The sequence below is a fragment of the Strongylocentrotus purpuratus genome, unplaced genomic scaffold (genome assembly GCF_000002235.5).
Source record: "Strongylocentrotus purpuratus isolate Spur 01 unplaced genomic scaffold, Spur_5.0 spur5_scaffold_1, whole genome shotgun sequence".
NCBI lineage: Eukaryota > Metazoa > Echinodermata > Echinoidea > Camarodonta > Strongylocentrotidae > Strongylocentrotus > Strongylocentrotus purpuratus.
Window position 1 is genome coordinate 6,119,075 of NW_022145594.1, and position 22,169 is coordinate 6,141,243.

Genomic DNA, 22,169 nt, shown 5'->3' on the forward strand with positions numbered 1-22,169 from the left:
CATTTCTATATTTGTATTGTGCTGTTTTGACTACTTTATACATACTTGCATCAATATTAAGTTATTGCATCTTTCCTGTTCCAAACTGAATTTGCGTCTTCCCAAATTTATATCGTTGTGTGATTGTATTGTATTGACTACACACTTGCATCACTCAAGTTATTGCATTAATTGTACCTGGTCCAAGCTGCACTTTACGTGTTCCAAAATTTCTATCCCTAACATGGTTTTGACTACACACACATACTATACTCCCATCAATTAAGTTATTACATTTTACCTGCTCCAAGCTGCATTTTACGTGTTCGAAAATGTCCATCCTCTGTATTTTATGGTTCTGCACTCTCAGAATTGTTAAAAAATGTTAACAAATAGTTGGGTCAATCAGAACCTATAGACCAATTGTTGGTTAAAACATTAACCAACCCTAGTTGGTTAATGTTTGAACCAACTATGTGTTAAAACTTTAACGTATAATTTGATAAACTTTTTTAACCAACTTTAGTTGGTTAAAAATTTAACAAACTATCTATCAAAATCTTAAAAAATAATTTTTAACCAACCCTTGTTGCTTAAAATTATAACAAACTATTTATTAACATTTTAACAAATCAAGTTTTAACCAATCCTAGTTGGTTACATTTTATACCAACTATTTATTAAAACTTTAACCTAGTTGGTTATAATCATAACCAAATATTTATCATGGTTGTTGGTTAAAATGTCAATCCACACATAATTTGCACTCAGTCTTGAAATGAATGAGACAGTACGTTGAGTCAGAGGTCGAAAGGCTGTTATCTTAGAGGTTCGAAGGGCTAGTTAAGGTGTTTAAAGGTAAGCTAAACGAATATTTACTATACCATTCTACTGATGAACTGTTTATAATCCATCTGAAGCAGTTACAATTTCCACAATATTTTTAACAATGCCTCAATCAGAAAAAATGAGCCAGGAATAACAACGTTCTGTTTTGATCTTCAATTTGATCAAACGAGTTCGTTTTCACTGGCTGCCAGCCATAGCAACACACAGAGTTGACAAAAGACTTAACTCCGTTTTGTTGAAGATCAGCCATGCATCAGGTCTTTCGTCTTCTTTGTACATGGCAGGTCGTCAACGAAACGGAGTTAAGTCTTTTGTCAACTCTGTTCGTTGCAACGGCAAAAAGCCAGTAAAAACGAATCCGTTTGATCAAATTATGGAAATGCAAGCATTACTTTAAACAAACATAACTTTGTTATTCCTTGCTCATTTTTCCTGATTGAGGTGTCATATGAAAGAGAAGAAGTTGAACTTTTTAGAATTGCAATTTTTCTTTTAAAATTCAGATACCGCCCGCCAAATGACTCTTTTGTTTCCTCTCTTCAAATTGCTTTTAATCACTCATGCGTGAAACACGCATCATTATGAGTTGCATCAAATTATGAGGGTCTAAGCTTTCCAAATATGTGTCATTTATCAATAATGATTGTGATAAAGTTATGATAAAACATCGATGATTATCGGTTTCGTTTTTTCTGGGACGCACTATATTGTTTTGTCTACAAACTCCCAGAATTCACGTTATTGCAATGTACATGTTCCAGGCTGCATTTTACGTGTTCCAAAATTTCTGTCTTTGTGTGATTGTATTGTTTTGACTACATACTTGCATCAATCAAGTTATTGCTTTGTACCTGTTCCAAGCTGCAATTTACGTGTTCCAAAATTTCTGTCTTTGGGGGATTGTATGGTTCTGACTACATATAATTTTGAATACATCACATACAGGCGCGGATCCAGAGGACGATCGGCCGGCACGATTTTCAAATTTCAGCACACTAAATTTCAAATTGATTTCAAATTTGGTCCTCCCCCCTAAGAAATCCTGGATCTGTGCCTAGCCTCCTAGCTTGGAACAGGTAAAATGCAATAACTTATTTGATGGGAGTATAGTATGTGTGTGTAGACAAAACCATGTAATACAAAGGATATAACTTGTGGAACACGTAACATTCAGCTTGGAACATGTACAATGCAATAACTCGATTGATGCAAGTGTGAATAGTCAAAACCATATAACACAAAGGATGGAAATTCTGGAATTCCTAAAATGCAGTATAATGCAATAACTTATAATTGATGGGAGTGTATATGATATATGTATGTGTGTGCAGGGGCGGAAATCGTTAACAAATATCTAGAGGCACCTCAGTCAGCGTGAATAAGCGGGGGGGGGGGGGGGGGTGGGAGCACCTTTTTTTCTTCTTCCCCCAATTCGTGAGAATTTTTTTTCTCGTTTTTTTCCGTTTTTCCCCCATTTTTTTTGGTCAGGGGGGGGGGGGGGGCGGAGCGGACCCTTTGGACCCCGGATCCGCGCCTGTGTGTGTGTGTACTGTGTAATAAAAACAATACAATCACCCAAAGATAGAAATTTGGGAACAACTAAAATGCAGCTTGGAACAAGTACAATGCAATAACTCATTTGATGCAAGTAGGCCTATTTATAGTCAAAACCATACAAAGGATGGAAATTTTGGAACATGTAACATGCAGCTTGGAACAGGCACAATGCAATAAATTGATTGATGCAAGTATGTAGTCAAAACAATATCACCCAAAGATATAAATTTGGGAACACGCAAAATGCAGTTTGGAACAGGTTAGATGCATTATCTTAAAGGTAATACAAAGTTTTGGGAAATTTCGAAAATTGGGTTAATAGTTGGATGCCCCTGTAGATGTATTATAAGCACTAGAAAATTTAGTCCCTAAAACACATCTGCTTTAGATAAAATTGAATATAACAATTTACCGGTGCTCCCGGTAAATTTTGATAAATTTTAAATAGCGCCTACGGCCGTACAATAGTAGCTACGACCATGATAATTTCAGAATATGTAGTTGTGATATATAATTTCCGAACGGGAATAGCTAATCCGTCGATGTTAGTCAAGAAACATTGTTTCATAGCTTACTTAATATCTTGACCTTGAGAGGGAGCTTTACAACATGAGGAGTTTATTATTTACCATTTCATAACTTTAGACTCGATTTCAACCGCGAAAACGATCACGGAATATTCTAGGATCTTCTAATATGTTCATTTGAACCAAATATATGACCCCATACCAAAACGTTGTATTACCTTTAATATTGATGCAAGTATGTAGTCAAAACAGCCCAATACAAATATAGAAATGCAATAACTTAATTGATGCACTTTTTGATGTAATTAATGTATTCAAAACAATACAAGTGTAGTAAAATACATCCTCTAGGCTCTAGCTAGAATCAGTAGTTCAGATGTGCTGAAATAGCCTATATAGTGTAGGTAATGCATGTACAGCGTGTACACAGTCTATACAGTACACACGCCGTGCAGGCACAGGCATAATGCATATTCATTAGGGGCGTCGACATTTCCTTCATGTAGTGACGTGCGCAGCACGCTACATGTTCCAATACATTGCCTACCTTCAGTGTATACAAGATATGGTAGCCTCTATGGGCACATACAAGGAGGTCATGAATATGCATATTAATGACGTTGTGTCAAGCATGAATATTTATGTTCTTGAATCCGCGCGTACGTATATGGCGCGCTGTTTGACCAATAACTCAGATAAACACTGTTTATCGGCGATATAAACAACGGTTATCGCCGAAAACTCTGTTTAACATTGTTTATCGAAAAGCAGAGTTATTCGTATTCCGCCGGGAATGGGCGGTTTTCCAAGTTGCACTCAAAGAGATTCGATCAGTATGTCCTCCGGAGGAGGACTAGAGGGGCAACTAAATTGTTACTTTTTACATTTTATAGGTTTTGCATGTGATGCATTATTATTTGTGCCATTTGAACGATATTGGAGAGTCAAATCATGATCAATGATTTACGAAATACGCTAATTACTGTTTGTTGATAGGCCATCAACAACAATTTTCACAATAATGATAACGATAATTATAATGATATTAGCTGATAACAAAAATAATAATGATAATATTAGTACTAACAACAATAATGTCATGTTAATAACGACCCTTGAGCCTATAAATAATAACCCTTTTCTGTAGTTCTGAATAGCGATATTACCTTGTCATTTCGGCACCAACTTTATTTCATTTAATATTGCTCCCTTCCCCCTCTAGTACATTTTTACTGCATACACTTTTGTCCTGCTTACTCTCTTAATATATTTCCTCCTCTTCCGTCATTAGGAAAGATGATGAAATCTATCTCGCTGCTGCCAGATCTAAACAAAAATTACAAGGTCGGAAACCAATTACTCAATCATACATGAGACTGCACCAGCACCATCACATCTCCATAGGCGACGGAAGTGGGGTGGCAGGGGGCGGGGGGGGGGGGGGGGCTTGCCCTCCTACCAAACAAGTGTGGGAGTGGCAAAAGGCATTTATTTTTATTTTTAGAACGCTTATTCAAAAGCCTGCATGTCAGGGCCTGCAGCACGGCTGGGCTCAGGGGCTCGAGCGATAAACACTGTTTATCGAAATAAACTATGTTTAGCGAGTGATAAACACTGTTTATCGCTCGATAAAAATTGTTTATCTAAATTATTGGTCAAACGGCGCGGCGATAAACTCTGTTTATCGAAAAGGAGATTTATTTGTATTTTGTCGGGAGATGGTTCTTTTTCAAGTTGCACTCAAAGAGATTTGATCATACATAGTATGTTCTCCGGAGGAAAACTAGAAAGGCAGCTAAATTTTTACCTTTGACATTCTATAGGTTTGCATGGGATGCATTATTATTTGAACGATTTTGGATGGCCAATGTTTATGAGCAATGCCTTACAAACGACGCCAATTACTGTTTGTTGATTCGCAATCAACAAAATGTTTTACAGTACTAATAACGATAATTATAATAATAATATATGATGACCAACAACAATAATGGTTCAAAGTAATTGTAGTTATTAACAAGATTAATGTCACGTTAAAAAGTACTCGTAAAACTCTGTAAATACCTGTGCTTTCCATAGGATGTTGATAATTGAATTAATCATATGGATTTCATTTTAAAATATTCACATTTCTAAATTTATTAAAGAGAAACAGCCAACCCCCCCCCCCCTATTCATGTTTTAATTTTTCTTGTCTCGATGTAATAAAATGTTATTTTGCATTTAAAAACATCATTATAGATGATGATTGATAAATGAGTTCATAAATGTTGATTAAAAGACTTAGTACTGCTGCTTAATTCGTTTCTTTTCATTTTATTATTTTGTGAAAGATATGTGATGATGGTGGTGATTATAATAGCACTCTGTAATCATAATGCTCTATGACTGAGGTGTTTAGGCGTGACGAAAGCAGTTTAGGATTGGAGGGTGGGGGCAAAAATTCCAGGGGGCTAAACTTCTAAGGGGCAGTGGCGTAATGAGCAAAAACGTTTCAGTTGGAAGGGGGGGGGGAGCAAGAGAAAAATCTGCACCACCACCACTCTTACACGTTACATGCAGGCCCCGCGGAACGTTTTCCAAAGTGTAGTATTAACGATCAGGTAGAGCGTAAGGCGTGGGGTCCAGGGCCCGAGCCCCGGCAGGAGGTAAGGTGCTTAGCCCCCGGAAGCTCAGGGTTTTTAGGCATTAAATTACAGTCAGATAAGCATATTTAGATACCTTATTTGTGACATTGGCAGGTCACTAATTGACGGGGAGTCCATTGGGCAGAGCCCCCGGAAGCTCAGGGTTTTTAGGTATTTAATTACGGTCAGATGAGCATCCAGGGAACCGCCCTAGGATCCTAAGTGGGGTCCGGGGGCGGAGCTCACGTAAGCTCTGGGGCTTTAAGCATTTAATTATGGTTAGATGAGCATATTTTGATACCTTTTTTGTGACAATGGCAGGTTTTGTTTCTCGTCTTTCTTTCTTTTTATCTGAAACATACATACATAAAAGTGAGGGGGGCTCGAGCCTCCGAGCCCAGCCCTTCTGCAGGCCCTGGCATTAAGGCTTCTAAATAAGCGTTCTAAAAAAAAAAACGTTTTGCCCCCCCCCCCCCACTTTTTTTTGGTTGGGGGAGGGGGGCACGTGCCCCCCCCCTGTTACCTCACTTCCGGCGCCTATGAAGGTGTTGTTGTTGTTGTTCTTGTTTTAGTCTTAAGGACGTGTGTCATTCAATTATGAATATTTACGCCGAATTCAAGATTTTAATACTTTTAAATGGTGCGATGGTGCTGGTGTAGTCTTATGTATGATTGAGTTAATGGTGTTCGACCTTGTAATTTGTTTAGATCTGGCAGCAGCGAGATAGATTTGATCATCTTTCCTAATGAGGGAAAAGGAGAAAATATATTAAGAGAGTAAGCAGGACAAAAATATATGCAGTAAAATGTTCCACGATTAGAGGGGGGAGGGGGGGGGGAGTAAAGTTAACTGAAAAATAAATTGGTGCCAAAATGACAAGGTAACATCGATTTTCAGAAAAAAGGGTTATTATTAAAAGGCCCATTGGTCGTTTTTTACCTGACATTATTGTTGTTATTATTATCATTATTATTGTTTTTATCTAGCGCTCCAGGAGGGGGGGGGGGGGGGGGGGGGAGAGGTAGTGACACCTTTTTTGTGGGCCTCCTCGAAAAATCGCACACCCCCCCCCCCCCCTCCCCCTTGAGCGCCAGGGGGGGGGGGGGGATCTCCAAAAAAAGGTAAATTAACGTGTTTCTACACGTTTTTTCCCTCTGGATCCACCACAGGTGAATGGCCTGTGGTTATGCGGTTGTAGTACTTTAGTGTTAAGTATAATTTTTTTTTCCTTTTTAGTATCGTGTATATCAAATTTGGCGATTTTTATGGTCGTTTTGTAGCACGAGGTCAACTCAGTGGCCGGTGTGACCGCGTAGAATGTAACCCGCATCGTTCGTCCGGGAATTAGAAGGCGGACGATCAGTGCGGATTTTATCCGTATATCAAATTTGGCGATTTTTATGGTCGTTTTGTAGCACGAGGTCAACTCAGTGGCCGGTGTGACCGCGTAGAATGTAACCCGCATCGTTTGTCCGGGAATTAGAAGGCGGACGATCAGTGCGGATTTTATCCGCACAGAATATCCTTGTCGGACAATCCGTTCGCGCCTCAAAGGTCTGACAGTCATTCTGTGTGGAAGAGGTCTCGCACCAAAGGTCCGCCTGTCGCACCGTTTGTCCGTACCCCAGCTCACACGTACACGTGCGATCGAGCAGCTAGAACATTGGTTGGATGCCACCGAGGCGCGGATCCAGGATTTCTTAGGGGGGGGGGGGGCCCAAATTTGAAATTATGCGAGCCAACTATTTGTTCGTAATGGTGACAAGCAGTGGCGAAATGAGCGGGGGGGGGGGTGAAGGGAGGGGGGGGGGGGGAGAACAAAATGCGCATCACCCGGCTCTTCGTGCAGGCCCCTCTTAACGTTTTTCAAAGTGGTGGGGGGGGGGGGTGGGTAGGCTAAAGTAATTAAGATTAGGTAGAGCGTAGCATAAATTAGCGTGGGGTTTGGGGGCAAAGGTCAACCGGAGGAGCCCCCGGAAGCTCAATGAGTATGGGCCAATAATTATTGTCAGATGAGCATATTTTGATACATCATTCATGACACTGGCATGTCACTAATTGGCGTGGGGTCCAGGAGCCTCTGAATCTCTGGGATTTGAGGCATTATATAACGGTCAGATAAGCATCAAGGGGCCTGTCTTGGGACCCCGGGTGGGGTCGAGGGGGCGTAGCCCCTGGAAGCTCAGGGATTTTAGGCTTTTAATAACGGTCATATAAGCATATTTGACACCTTAATTGTGACACTGGTATTGGCGTGGGGTCTAGGTGCGGAGCCCTAAGAAGCTCAGGGAGTTAAGGAATTATATAACCGTCAAATGAGCATCTAGGGGCCACCTTTAGGCCCTCAGTGGGGACCAGGGGACGGATCCCCCGGAAGCTCAGGGGTTTAAGGGAATTAATTACGGTCAGATGAGCATCTAGGTGCCCGCCTTAGGGCCCTTGGTTGGGTCCAGGGGGCAAAGCCCAATGAAGCTCAGGGTTTTAGGCGTTTAATTACGGTCAAATGAGTATCAAGGGGCACCGCTTAGGGCCCTTATTGGTGACACTGGCAGGTCACTAATTGGCGTAGGGGCCACGGGGCATAGCCCCAAAAAACTCAAGGGTTTTAGTCATTAAATTATGGTCAGATGAGTATCCAGGGGCCCGCCTTAAGGTCCTTGGTGGGTCCAGGGGGCACAGCCCCCGGAAGCTCAGGGTTTTTAGTCGTTTAATTACGGTCAAATTAGCATTTTTTTTTTTAAATACCTTATTTGTGACACTGACAGGACACTCACTTGCGTGGGGTCCAGGGGCAGAGCCCCCGGAAGCTCTAGGGTTTCATGCATTAAATTACGGTCAGATGAGCATCTAGGGGCCCACCTCAGGGTCATAGGTTGGGTTAAGGGGGGCAGAATACCCGGAAGCTAAGGGGTTTTAGGCGTTTAATTACCGTCAGATGAGCAGACACTCGCAGGTCACTTATTGGTGTGGGGTCCAGGGGACAGAGCCCCCGGAAGGTCAAAGGTCTTAGGCATTAAATACGGTTAGATGAGTGTCCAGGGAACTGCCTTAGGGCCTTCAGTGGGGTCCAGGGGGCAGAACACCCGGAAGCTCAGGGGTTTTAGGCGTTTAATTATGGTCAGATTAGCATTTTTTTGTTAAATATCTTATTTGTTACACGGACAGGACACTAATTGGTGTGGGGTCCAGGGGGCGGAGTCCCAGAAGCTAATTGGTTTTAGGCATTGAATAACTCTCAAATGAGCATCCAGGGGCTCGCTTTAGGGCTCAAGATTGAATACAGACGGCAGCTCCCCGGGAGCTCAGGAATTTTAGGCATTCAATCACGGTCAAATGAACATATTTTGATACCTCATTATTTTGTGACACTGACAGGTCACTATTCCTTTTTTCTTTCTCTCCTTCTTTCTATTTCTATTTAATATAATTTTTTCAAAAAGAGTGGCGGGTAGCTCGAGGCCACCAAGCCCCGCCGTTCCGCGGGCCCTGACATGCATGCCTCTAAATAAGCATATTTCTTCCATGACTGTAAATTTACGAATTTGCCATTTTCCAGCAGACGCATAAAAAAGTATTATTTATTAAAAGTCTCGGAAAAATACGACATTTTCGCAACATGTGTAAATCATCGGTTTCGAATTTTATTTGGGAAGGGGGGCAAATGCCCCTCCCCGAGATCTACACCTTGTTGGCGGGAAAAATCGCAACTGATCTACCCTACATTCTTCATTCTCTTTTTTGTTTTCCCTTTCCCTTCCCTTCCTTCTCTCTCTCTTTTAGGTTTGCTGGTGGGGGGGGGGGGGGGAGGCAACTTTGGCCTTTCGCCCCTCCCGATCCACAACGATTCCCCCTGCTTTTCACCGTTTTCTTTGTTCCCTTTATCTTCTCTTTTCCTTTTTTCTTTCCCTTTCCTATTTCTCTCTTTTTTTTGCTAAGGGGGGGGGGGGGGGGGGGAGAGGCAACATCATGGGAGGCCATGCCCTTTAGGCTCCCGATCTCCTTCCCCCTTTTCTTTTCTTCTTTCTCTTCTTTCTTTCCCTTTCTGTCCTTTTTTCCTTCTCAGTCTATTTTTTTTTTTGGGGGGGAGGGGGTGTTAGGCCTCTGATGCCTCCAGTGCAGTGCAGTACCAGTGCTACAGAATAGTCCGAGGCAGATTTATCTGTCTTCTGGCATACTAGGCCCCGCAACTGTTGTAATATATTATACTTTTGTACGAGGCTTCTAACGAAGCTTTTTGCCAATTACTCACTTAAAAAATATAAAATCGTGATCCAACTAGCCCCGCGCTACAGCAATTGCATGTCCTACATCAAGGACATTTGGCATGTATCACGGATATACTACTATGCTCGTTATCAAGGCCCCGCTTCACGGTACAGCGCGCAATTCAACACAGCAAAAAAAAATGGTTGTCCTCGACTGCCCGCTCGTCATTTTCGGGCCACTTTTTAGTTTGTTGTTGTTGAGGGGGGGGGGGGGGTGGGGGAACAATATTAAACGCAAAACATACCACTTTATGCAATTGGCAAGGATCAAAATCCGTCCCGTTGTGAGTTTGGTCTTTTCATTAAGCAAATCTGTATTTATTTAAACTTTTTTTTTTTTCAAGAGAAAAATTTATTCAATCATTCTTGAGCAAGAACCAAACAATACATTTGAACAAAGTACATGTTGTGACATATCGGTAAAAGAAACATTTTACAACAGTTGCACATGTCTCGATTTATCAAGTATTACAACGACTTTATTGCGTTAGATAGAAAGAACCCGCTCAACTTCATAACAACGTTTGAGCATCTTCTTAAATAATTCAAAGATAGCCGTTCCCTTTTGTATTTCGCAGAGAATATAAAGTGTTTTGCATATAAAATAAGAAAATTAAAGATAGATTGCGTACCATCTCGGAAACCAAACAAAAAGCAATTTTTATTTAAAAGCACTTCTTTGTTTAGAATAGAGCTTTGGAAGTCTTGAATGAATTGATGCGTAACAGGGCATTCCCAAAATAAGTGTGAAATACTTTCAACAGAGGATAAGCGAAATGTACATAAATTAGAATTAGCTATGCCCATAATGTGAAGATATTTGTTGACACCTAGTATTCTATGTAAAATTCTGAACTGAAAATAGCGAATTTTCTTAGAAAGGCAACATTTTAAAGAAATAGTGTAAAGTTTTTTCCAGTCTTGAACAGGTTCAGTTAAATTGTAGCCCATTTTATTTCGGAAATTGGAACTTAAAGGATCTTTGCAACAGAAATTTGATGAAGATATTTGCATACTTTGAAAACCTTCTTTAAGTTATGCAATAATTCCTCTTGGGGTGTTTTGGTTTCAGCTTGGTGCTGTAGGTTACCATTTTTCCATTCTTTTGGAAGCGCGGATATTAATAAGTAGTAGTCAAGAAAATGACATTGAACTTTTTATTTTTGAATAAATGTCATATGAGAATAAAATTTAACATGCTCATCTAACAAATGTCTTATACGAGTAATTCCAAATCTATCCAATTGTGCTTAAATACAACAATACCATCTATTTCAATTATTCCACAACACTTGATCTTGAATTTTTACATCAGTAAATTTAGGGGAGAATGTCAACGCACTCCAAGCAAGTAAAATTTCACGTATAAAGTGGTTCCTTATATTGGATATTCTGGGGTCATTAAACTTTAAATTGCACAACCAAAACAAATCTCCCTCGATTTGTTTCAAATAATATTCAAAAAAAGCATTTCCATTTACTTGTATTTTCTACATCAATCAATCGTTTTACCCATGCACTTTTCAATCCTTTAATAACTGAAGGAAGATGTAACATTTTTAATCCACCTTGATTATAATCTCTAATGATTATAGGACGGTTAATCTTATCTGGTTTTCCACTCCATATAAAGGAGTACATTAAATAATTAATTTCTTGCAAAAATTCTTCTGGCGGCTTTGGCAAAACGGATAAATATATACTAAATGAGAAAGGCCCAGCTACTGTAAAACAGTGATTTCCCCTATAGGTGTTAAATCTCTCATATTCCATATTTTCAAAATGTTTTTCATTTTTTGTAATTTTGGAGGAAAATTTAATTTAAATATATCATCAACATTAATAGAAAAATACACACCTAGCAGTTTATAGGGTCCATTGGAATATCTAAGTCCAGAAAAAGATATGTCAGGAGGGTGGGCTTTGTAATACCCAAGAGCAGTGGCGTACGCAGGATTTGTTCAAGGGAGGGGTTTTAAATTTTTGAAATCGGGCCGAAATTTCGCAACGACTCAGCCAGCCACTGAGTGGGGGGGGGGGGGGTGGGGTAAGAGGACATTTTTTTTTTTTTTTTTTTTTTGTCTCAAACATTTTTGTTCGTTGGGGGGGGGGGGGGGTGTGGGTAAGAGGACATTTTTTTTTTTTTTTTTTTTTTTGTGTCTCAAACATTTTTGTTCGTTGGGGGGGGGGGGGGTAAGGATCAATTTTTTTAGGTCAGCCATGGGCATTATTTTTATTTTTTATTTTTTTATTTTTTTTTTTTGGGGGGGGGGGTTACACACATACAAATACCAAAGGGGGGGGGGGGTTCAACCCCCCCCCCCTCCCCCCCCCCCTGGGTACGCGCCTGCTCAAGAGCTATTATTTCCGTTTTGTTCTGGTTAATGCATTGTCCTGAAAAAACCTTTAAATTGGACTAGAATATACATAATAGTTTTAAGCGACGCGACGTCGTTTACATAAACGTGGTGCATCAGCATATGAATTAAGCTTAATTTCTGTACCGTTCACACTTATGCCTCTAACGTCATTATCTCTCCTTATCCATATACTCATTATTTCATTACAAAGTATGTACAGAAGGGGCTTAATGGGTAGCCTTGTCTTACACTTCATGTAATTGGAAAAAATAGAAGCATGCTCGTTGTTCAACACACATTAACAAATATCATTATACATAATTTTCACCCAGGATATTAAATCTTCTCCCAAAATTGAAGTATTTTAAAGCTTTAAACATAAAGGACCATTCTAATTTATCGAAAGCCTTTTCAATATCAACCATTAACATAAACCGAGAATATAAGATTCATTTGTAAATTCGATCATGTCTAAAGCCAAACGAGTGTTCTCCCCAATGTACCGACCATGGAAAAAATCTGTTTCAATGGTCACTACTAATAATACCAGATAAGACTTTCCGTAGTCTCAGAGCTAAACTTTTAGCGATAAGTTTGTAATCTGTATTCAATACAGAGATAGGTCTCCAATTCTTTAAAAACAACGGTTTTTACTCTGTGAATGAATACAAATAATATCCGTAAAATGGCGCTGAAAACGATCTGATACAGCTCAAAGAACTTTGTAACTCGGGAGCCTTTTTCGCACAAATCTGAGTTGCAAATGAGAAAATAGCATTGAATATCCATAACTTTTGATCCTTTATTCAGTAATTCATGACGCTCAAATCAATAACTTACCATATTGTCGTCGTCGGCATCATGGTGAACTTGAGCGGTGACGATGCGATCAAGACGAGGGGATGTGTCGACAACAATCTGGTCACTGGGTCGAGCAGTGGGCATGGTTGGGGGCGTGGCGCGGGCGTATTCTTTGACACTAGATGTCGATGCGAGTATCACGGAGCGACGGTTCCCCTTGGGATTTCGCGTTGGCACCACCAGAACCTGCTTGGTGTGCCCCTTCTTTCCACATTAGAAGCAACAACCATCAGATACAGCTGCTGGTTGTTTAATTTGCTTATGGCACTGTTTTTTTTAACATATACCAAATGTGTCCACAAAAGGGTCAAAAATGAAATAATGTTTACTTACTTCAAACGTGTATTTTTAGGATCAGGACTATTCATATTTATGAGAATGCAAATTTTGGAGCTTAATCTATCTCCTTATTTATTCACCATATATGATACTATGAGTTCTTACAATTTTTGTTGTGAACTATAGCATATCTAATAAATGTGATATAAAACTCATTTGCTATTAAATACACCTTTAAATATGTTGGTCTTTAAGAATATGTTTCAGAGATTATTCATGCAATGTTTGTGTTTCTATATTGAAAAATACAAATTTTGTATCCCTTGAAGGTGAAAAATAGTTCTAAATTTGGGTTTTGACAATAGTAAGTTTTAATTTCAATAGGTAAATGCCTTTTTCTTAGGTCAACTTATTTATTATAACAACTGATGATATAAGGTAAATACATGCAAAATAATTGGGAACCAGTGCTTGCCTAATATTTTCATACGTCACACCACTGATGTTTCGGACGTTACACACTGTTAACATCCTAACTTTATTTAAGTCAATTGCTTTCCTTTATGTATTATTGACCTCATTTACATTAATTGTTTGCAGAAAAATACTTCTATAACATTTATGATTTTTGTTCTCGCAGTTTTAATTAGTTTAGCACACGTATACCAAGTTTGTCTTCATCGACCACTCAATTTATGTATGGTATATTATTCATTTCAAGAACGTGTACCGGTAGTTTAAAATGCTGATGTGATCTAACAGAGTGAAAGATGAAGCAATTGTAGTCATCAAAACTCCTTAGAAAATTCACTTAGAAACATACTCTTTATTGCATGTTATGAACAACAGTGTGAAATGTATGCTATGGTTTGTTTCGGATGTTACACAATGTTAAAGGGATAGTTGAGTTCTGTTTTCAGACCGCAAATGCCTTCAAAGTGCATGGTTATTGCTCTAATTCTTATCTATGACATTTATAGTGCCCTTTTAGGACCTAAAATTGCTATGAAGGTAATTTTAGACCCCGAAATGTTTTTCATTATCTCACAAAAAAAAAAAATTGTGTAGCGCCCTCTGCAACAGAACTCAAATATTCATTTAACATTTCAATGAGATCATCAATTTCTACAAACTATACAATATTATACAAATAATGAATGGTTATGAGTTCAATAGTGCGAATATTTTCATGAGTGGAAGATTAACATTCTATTCAACGAGGCGTCAGCCGAGTTGAATAGAATTAACGTTAACTTAACGTTAATCTGTCAACGAATGAAAATATTCGCACCATAGAACGAATGAAAAACATTCATTTTTTGTGTTTTATACAACATCGAAGAAGATCTAATAGAACGTTAATCAACAAATTATGCTTTACTCCTTATATTAAAGATAAATTAAAGTTGGAGTCAAGCCTTTTCGATTACATTCATATTGCCTTCGCGTCAGATACACGCAGGGATACGCGCGCGCACGGCTGAGAGGTACGCAGTCTGCATATAACCAAAAATGCACGGCGCATATAAACCAAAAATACACGACCGTGCAATATAACATCTATTGAATATCATGTGACCAACAATCCTCCAATCAAATGACAAGGATCCACGTAGGTGTTGTATAAAGATGTTTAATCAGCTTGCTAATGTTCTTTGCCTTCAACTATATAGTGTGTCATTCATATATCACTAAGGCCCGGTCCCACTGCACTTACGGATGCAAAGAGGATGTAAAACGTAAACAAATTTTAACATCCGTTGGAAAACGCTATGCATCCGTTGTGTACTCATTGCATACGTGTTTCATACGCTCTATCCATCGTGCATCCGTCCACTGTGATTTCATCCGTGCAAAAAGTTTTGAGCTGCACAAAACTTTGAGAACGGATGAACTTCCGCCGTGTACGATGTAAATCCGCGACAAATACGAGCAACAAACGTTCTATGTCCGTTATCATCCGTTAAACGTCCACCGTATCCTCTCTGCATCCTCTGGGCATCCTCACAACTCACATCCGCTGCAGCTGAAAACGGAAAGAGGGAGGAAAGATAAGGTACATGGAACGTCTATACATCGTTAGTAGCACGGAAATAGAAAGGATGTAAGCGTATGCATCTCGTATATAAAGTAATGAAAGCAATCATCCACTTCCATCCGCTTTCCTCCGCTAGGCTTCCGATGAACATCCGTTTAACATCGCCGCTACATACTACCCACGTCCGTTATTTTCCGTTCTGTTTTCGCCAATTTTCGCCAATGTTGTCCATTTCTGGAGCGGATGAAAACGGATGGAGCTACCCCCGAAATTTTGCTCGTCCGCTGTGTCCTTTATGCATACGTTTTGTGTCCATCGGCCAGTGGGACCGGGCCATTATGTATGTAAGCAAAACATCGAAAAAAAAATTTTAAAATAAACTATAAAAAAGTACCCCCAGTCATGTAAGTAATAAGAAATAAGTGAATCCTAATTCATGTACATCTCGAGAATGATACATTTTAGATGTATTTTAAATAGTTGTATGTGTTAGGTTATAATACTACTGTAGTAACAATCACCCTTTACCACTATTTGGATTAGGAGGCTGTTTCAAACGACAATTTTTGTTAATGCTCTTAATAAGTGTTTATTTATTTATTTATTTACTTGATGACCAATTGATGAATGGATGGATTGATTGGTTGGTTAGTTGGTTGGTTGATAGTCTTAACTCTTGCTGTGCCAATATCACGGGTGACAAACATATACAGTGTAGGTTAAACATGTACCGTATTTGCCGGCTATAAGGCCTGCAGCGCCGCACCTCCAACTTTTCGTAGAGGGAAACAAAAACAAAAACACAACGGACAGCCCATTTATATTTTATATAGCTTATACATGTTGTATGTATGCATACATCTGAGAAAGATATGACATGCTGGCCCCCCAAAAAACGCCGGCCTAAAAAAAAAAAAAAAGAGAGAAAAAGTAGAAGGAAGAGGACGTAGAAAAAAAAGGATTTAGAGTCGAGAACGATACAATGAATCGTCTTCTTTCTCTAATAATTTAATGAAACGTCCAAGGTTGTGCGGAGAGGGGGAACTGAATTCAGATAAGGATTAAGAGTCGAGAACGGTACAACGAATGGTCTTCTTTCTCTTATAATTTATAAAAGGTCAAAGTTTCCGCGCATTGCGCGGGAGGGGGGAACTGAATTCGGACAAGGATTAAGAGTCGATCGAGAATGGTACAACGAATCGTCTTCTTTCTTTAATATTCTGATGAAACATCAAAGCTTCCACGCTTTGCGCGGGAGGAGGGGGGGGGGGGAACTGAATTCTCGCTACCCCAAATAGCGATTCTGCCGCCGAGATCCGGGGAAAATCCTGAAAACGCGCATTGCATTATGGGATAGCTTTTCGACATTACAGCTTCCTGTGCAGGCGGCGCGATAGCGCAAACGTAAAACGCCGTCGCCACACAACGTGTATGCACCGAATATGTCGTCTGCTCGGTCTTGTTTTTTTTTTCGCAATATTTCAACGTTTATTTGAACATTTCATTCGTTGTTTTTTGCGTCTTTTGACATCAGTGACGATGGTTTTCTTTTGTGAGGCTGCACAGTGCTGGGCTCATGATTCCAAGCGTAAGAACCCTGAAAAATGGGGTGGATGAAGGCCGTGACTTGGGATGGGACTCTATACCGGAAGTTGTAGTGACGACCCGAGAGAGTGAAAATTACCTCGTCTCGCGAATTTCGAGATTTTTCGTACCTATTTAGGGTAGCGAGAATTCAGATAAGGATTAAGAGTCGAGAACGGTACAACGAATCGTCTTCTTTCTCTAATAATTTATGAAAGTTCAAAGCTTCCGCGCTTAGCGCTGGAGCGGGAACTGAATTCAGACAATGATTTAGAGTCGAGAACGGTAAAAACGAATCGTTTTCTTTCTCTAATGGAACGTCAAAAGAAACTGAATTTAGATAAGGATTAAGAGTCGAGAACGGTCCAACGAATTGTCTTCTTCCTCTAATAATTTAGTGAAATGTCAAAGCTTCCGCGCTTCGCGAAGGAACTCCCCCTCCATGCACCCATCCCCCTAGGGAGCGCGCTTCACGCTTTGTAAGTGATTAGCACGCTTCGCGTGCTCACTACCGCCCCCCTGTAATGAAATCCTGGCTACGCGCTTGACGACATGTACATGTATTTGTTTAGGATCATTAATGTAATGTCTTTTTCTTTTATACATGTATGTACTTTCTACACCGATAAGTTACGTGTACTAAGCAGTGCGCATAAGGGGGGGCGTACACGGGGGGGGGGGGGGTGGGGGGGGGGTGGGGATGGGGGGTTACCCCTCTTTGGTATTTGGTGTGTGTGGGGTGGGTTAAACCCCTCCCCAAACCAATAAAGTGTGCCCCCCCCCCCCTCCCCCCCCCCCCCCCTCACCCCCCTAACCCCCCCCCCTTTGTTTTTGTTTTGTTGTTGTAATTATTTTTAAAAATAAAAAAATTTCCCATGGCTGTCCTAAAAAGGTGACCTTACCCCCCCCCCCCCAACGGAGCCAAATGTCAGACCAATTTCGAGACCAAAAAAAAAAGAAAAAAAGTGTCCTCCCCCCCCCCCCCCCCCCCCCCCCCCCCCCCCCCCCCCCCCCCCCCCCCCCTTGAAAAAATCCTGCGTAAGCGCCTGGTACTAAGTGCCCTTTCTAAAAGGTTTTTTTTTAATGAAAATCCATATTTCCCATAAATTGTTTGAAAAACATTTTAATTTGCTTGATTTAATCAACTATATATACCTGTATCATACCCGGCCGTGTCATGTACATATGCACTGGGTATTGCTTAAGTGGGTAATTTTGAGCTTTTGTTATATGACATAATTTGGAACAACCTCTGTAAAAATAAAAACCTGACGATTTGCAAACACACAGCAATGTAAACAGCAAGAGAAGAGGTTGAAAATTGAAATGTGCTATTCTCACATCTATCTTTGCCCCTCATTTAAACTAGTTAAAGTATGAAAACGTCTGTTAACAGTTTAATGTAACATTTGAAACGTGCTAACAGCATACCAGAAAGTGCTGTTAAAATGGCTAAATATTTTGTATGAGTCACTTTTATTGAGATTTTTTCTGATAAATTACAATTAAGGATATACTAAAGCAGCCAGCCATGCCTTGCATCACAATGTGTGGCTTCAATATGTTATGTTTTATGGAAATTTGATTTTGTTTGCATCATATTTCTTCATATTTGTATACATGTATTTAGATCTAAATGAAATTATCAAAATAGTGTTTTTAACAGGAGTGTGCATTGCGAAATCGTAACTTGCACATATGATCGAAAATTAGTTGAAATTTGCAAACTATGTGTTAACAATCAAATAGTGTAACGTCCGAAACACCCTTCTTGAGCTTACACAAAATTAATGGATTTGAAAGACTTGATCTGTGTTTTGACTTGTGTTAAGACTTATAATAACTTATTTCAAAATGATTTATTCACTCCAGATACCCTCAAATATGGATTATCATCATTTATTTGGTATTTTTTGTTTCGGACGTTACATTTGTTTCGGACGTTTCAACTGTTACGGAAAATTGGTTTTAACTATAAAATAGTATTGTAATGATGTATTGCAAATTTCTTTCTTTTGGTGGATAGCCGCCATGAAATGTTAAAAAAATGTTACGAAAGATAGGTCCTGCAGTTGATATATTTTCTGCTACTTCAAATTGAAAGTTGTTTCGGACGTTACAAAATTGTTTACGGAAAATGAGCGCTACTACAATTTAATAATATTTTCTTTTAATTTAATGACTTGGAGTTAATAATAAGCTTATTCAAACAATAAACAATCTCATTAATTTATTGTTCTAGTGGGTTAAATGAGGGTCTACATTGTTTCGTAAAATGTAACGTCCGAAACACCATTTTCAATTGCAATGTTCCATCAAAATACAGGAGTTAATTTAGATTACTGTTAACTTTCTTTAAGATCCACCCATGCTCATTAATCATCAATAGACAAAACATATTGTTTGTGGGTATATATTTTTGTTGGCTCCAACCAAAAAGGTATGTCAATTTTGTTACAAAATTCCGTAAACAATTGGCTGTTCAGGGATACTTCATGCACATAAAGTTATCTAGAAAGTTGTCCATTAAGTTGTGGGAGGTCAATCTAGGTCCATGCTACAAGAAAAAGTTGTAATTGATTTCTAATTCTTTATCTTTAAAAAGTTTCAGGCTCTCAAAGGGCCATTTAGCCAGTGCCTTATTGAATATAATTCTCTTTTAAAATGCCGTTCATTCAAATCAGGTTCTGAGCATTCTTTAAGTCATTTTATAGCCCATCTGTACTAGTTTACAGGAGGGATTAGACCACCCTGCCAGGTCACTGGACAGGTGGTTATCTCATCGAATCAGCTCTCATTTAACATAAGATAAAAAGGATCAGGTGGGGACCAATGGTCACCGATTAAGCATTGTTTTATATATAGAGGGCGCATGTAGCTATAAGTAGTACAGTGGGAATTTAAAAGGTGCTTTATTTCAAAGCCAAAAAACACACTGTATTGGTCTTGATATTCATTGTACATTTAAATTGTCTTTTACCATAATAGAGTATTTTATTTTATTTGTTTGTTTAAATGCTTGACATCCCAATGATTTTTTTTCATGGACAAATAACAAAATAAAAAAAATAAAAAAGGGGAATTAAAACCAAACAAATTATAAAAAAGACCCCCCAAAAATGAAATAAAAAATAAAAAATCCGCCCGCTCGCCCGTTCTCCAAAAAAGCTATCGAGGAAAACCAAATGATTTTTGTTTGGCCTTACGAGTATATGCGAGTCTCCTATTCAAATCGCTAATAATATATATATATATACAGGGTAGGTTCAGGGAATTGAAGACCCCTTAGTTGAGTTCTGTTTTCAGACCGCAAATGCCTTCAAAGTGCATGGTTATTGCTCTTATTCTTATCTATGACATAATTATATAGTGTCCTTTAGAACCTAACATTGCTTTGAAGGTAATTTAAGACCCCAAAATGTGTGAAATTTAGCCAATACGATCATACCAATTCAGCTCCATTTTCAAAAAAACACGGTGACCGTTAATTAATTATTTAATTAAAAATAAAAAATACATAAGCCGGCTGGTTGTGGGTAATATAAGCAACACGAAAATGCCAACGAAAAGGCAAACATCGGCATTTACTGAAATACAACGTAAAAGACGTTAGTTATTTTTGTTAACGGTTTTTTTCAAATTTTTCAAAATATCTAATATTTGTGGTGGTACACAAGTATTAGAAATCGTGTAATTTCATCCGTCTCTGAACCGATTTTGATCAAACAAAGATGATTTTGTCATTTAGATATTATGTTCTTTCAAATTTGACACTCAGTTTTTCTTTATCTCACACAATTTTTTTTTGTGTAGCGCCCTCTCTGCAACAGACTCAACTTCTCCTTTAAGCACATAAAATGTAGGCGTGTTTTAAGGGGTGTTTGTGTGGGTGTATGTGCACTTGTGTGTATGTGTGTATGTAAGTTTTTTTTCTTCTTTTTTTTTTCTTAAATGCCTTTTTATGTTCATGCCTTCTTCATGCATGCATGTTTCATGCTTTATTTGATGTAAATAGTAAATGTTCATTTGTATTATTTAAATGTGAATGTAAAATCATATTATATATAATAATATTAACATGCAGATTATTTTATGTATTGATTTTGTTATTGTTTGTGAAAAGCAATGGAGAAAATAGAATATCATTGAGAGGAAAACAAAAGAAAAAAAAATCCCTCGTTATCAAGCCTTGTTATCAATTTATGTTCATGCCTTCTTCATGCATGCACGTATAATGCTTTATTTGACGAAAATAGTAAAAGTTCATTTGTATTATTTAGATGTGAATGTAAAATCATATTCTATATAATAATATTAACATGCAGATTATTTTATGCACCGGTATTGATTTTATTGTTTGTGAAAAGCAATGGAGAAAATAAAATATCATTGAAAAAAAAAAAAAAGAAGCATAATTTACATAAACATGAACAATGTTACACATACAAGCAGTTTTGTATTCTCTTCAGTAACTTCTTCTCTTTATTTGGTATCAAAATTGTGGTCATGATGTAACTGATTAATAAGATAACAATGATTAATGACGTCATCACCAAAGGTCTCTTATTACCTACATGTGCAGGTAATAATAGTCAGGTGGCTTAATTAGCGTCAAATTTATTGTTACCGGCCGGATACAAGCGCCATTTTTGGTACAGGGCTTCCTTAGGGCCTACTGAACGATATTAGGGTAGAAGCCCCCGGCAAAAATTTAAAATAGGGGTGTGGTTGGGGGCGTCGTCCTGGAGCCCCCAAATGAAAAAAAAGGAGAAATAACATTGATTTGTTGTTGTACGAATGCAATGTTTGGTACAGGGTTTCCTTAGGACCTCCTGAACATTTTGATGGTTGGAGCCCCACCAAATTAATTATAAAGGTGCGATTTGCGTCGGGGGCGTCGTCCAAAAGCCCCTCAAATAAGAAATATGGTAAAATAACATTAATTTGTTGTTGTAAAAATGCAATTTTGGGTACAAGGATTCCGTATGACCTTCTGAACGATGTGAGGGTAGGAACCCCCGGAATTATATTCATATATGTGTGAGGGGGTGGGGCGTCATGCCAGAGCCCCCATGTTATGAATAATGTAAGATCACATTGGTTTGTGGTTAAACGACCGCCTGTATTTGGTACAGGGCTCTCGAAGGACTTTCTTAACGATATTAAGGAAGGAGCCCCTAGAAAAACATTCACATAAGTGTGAAGGTTGCAGGGGTGTTGTACCAGAGCCCCCACATAATCA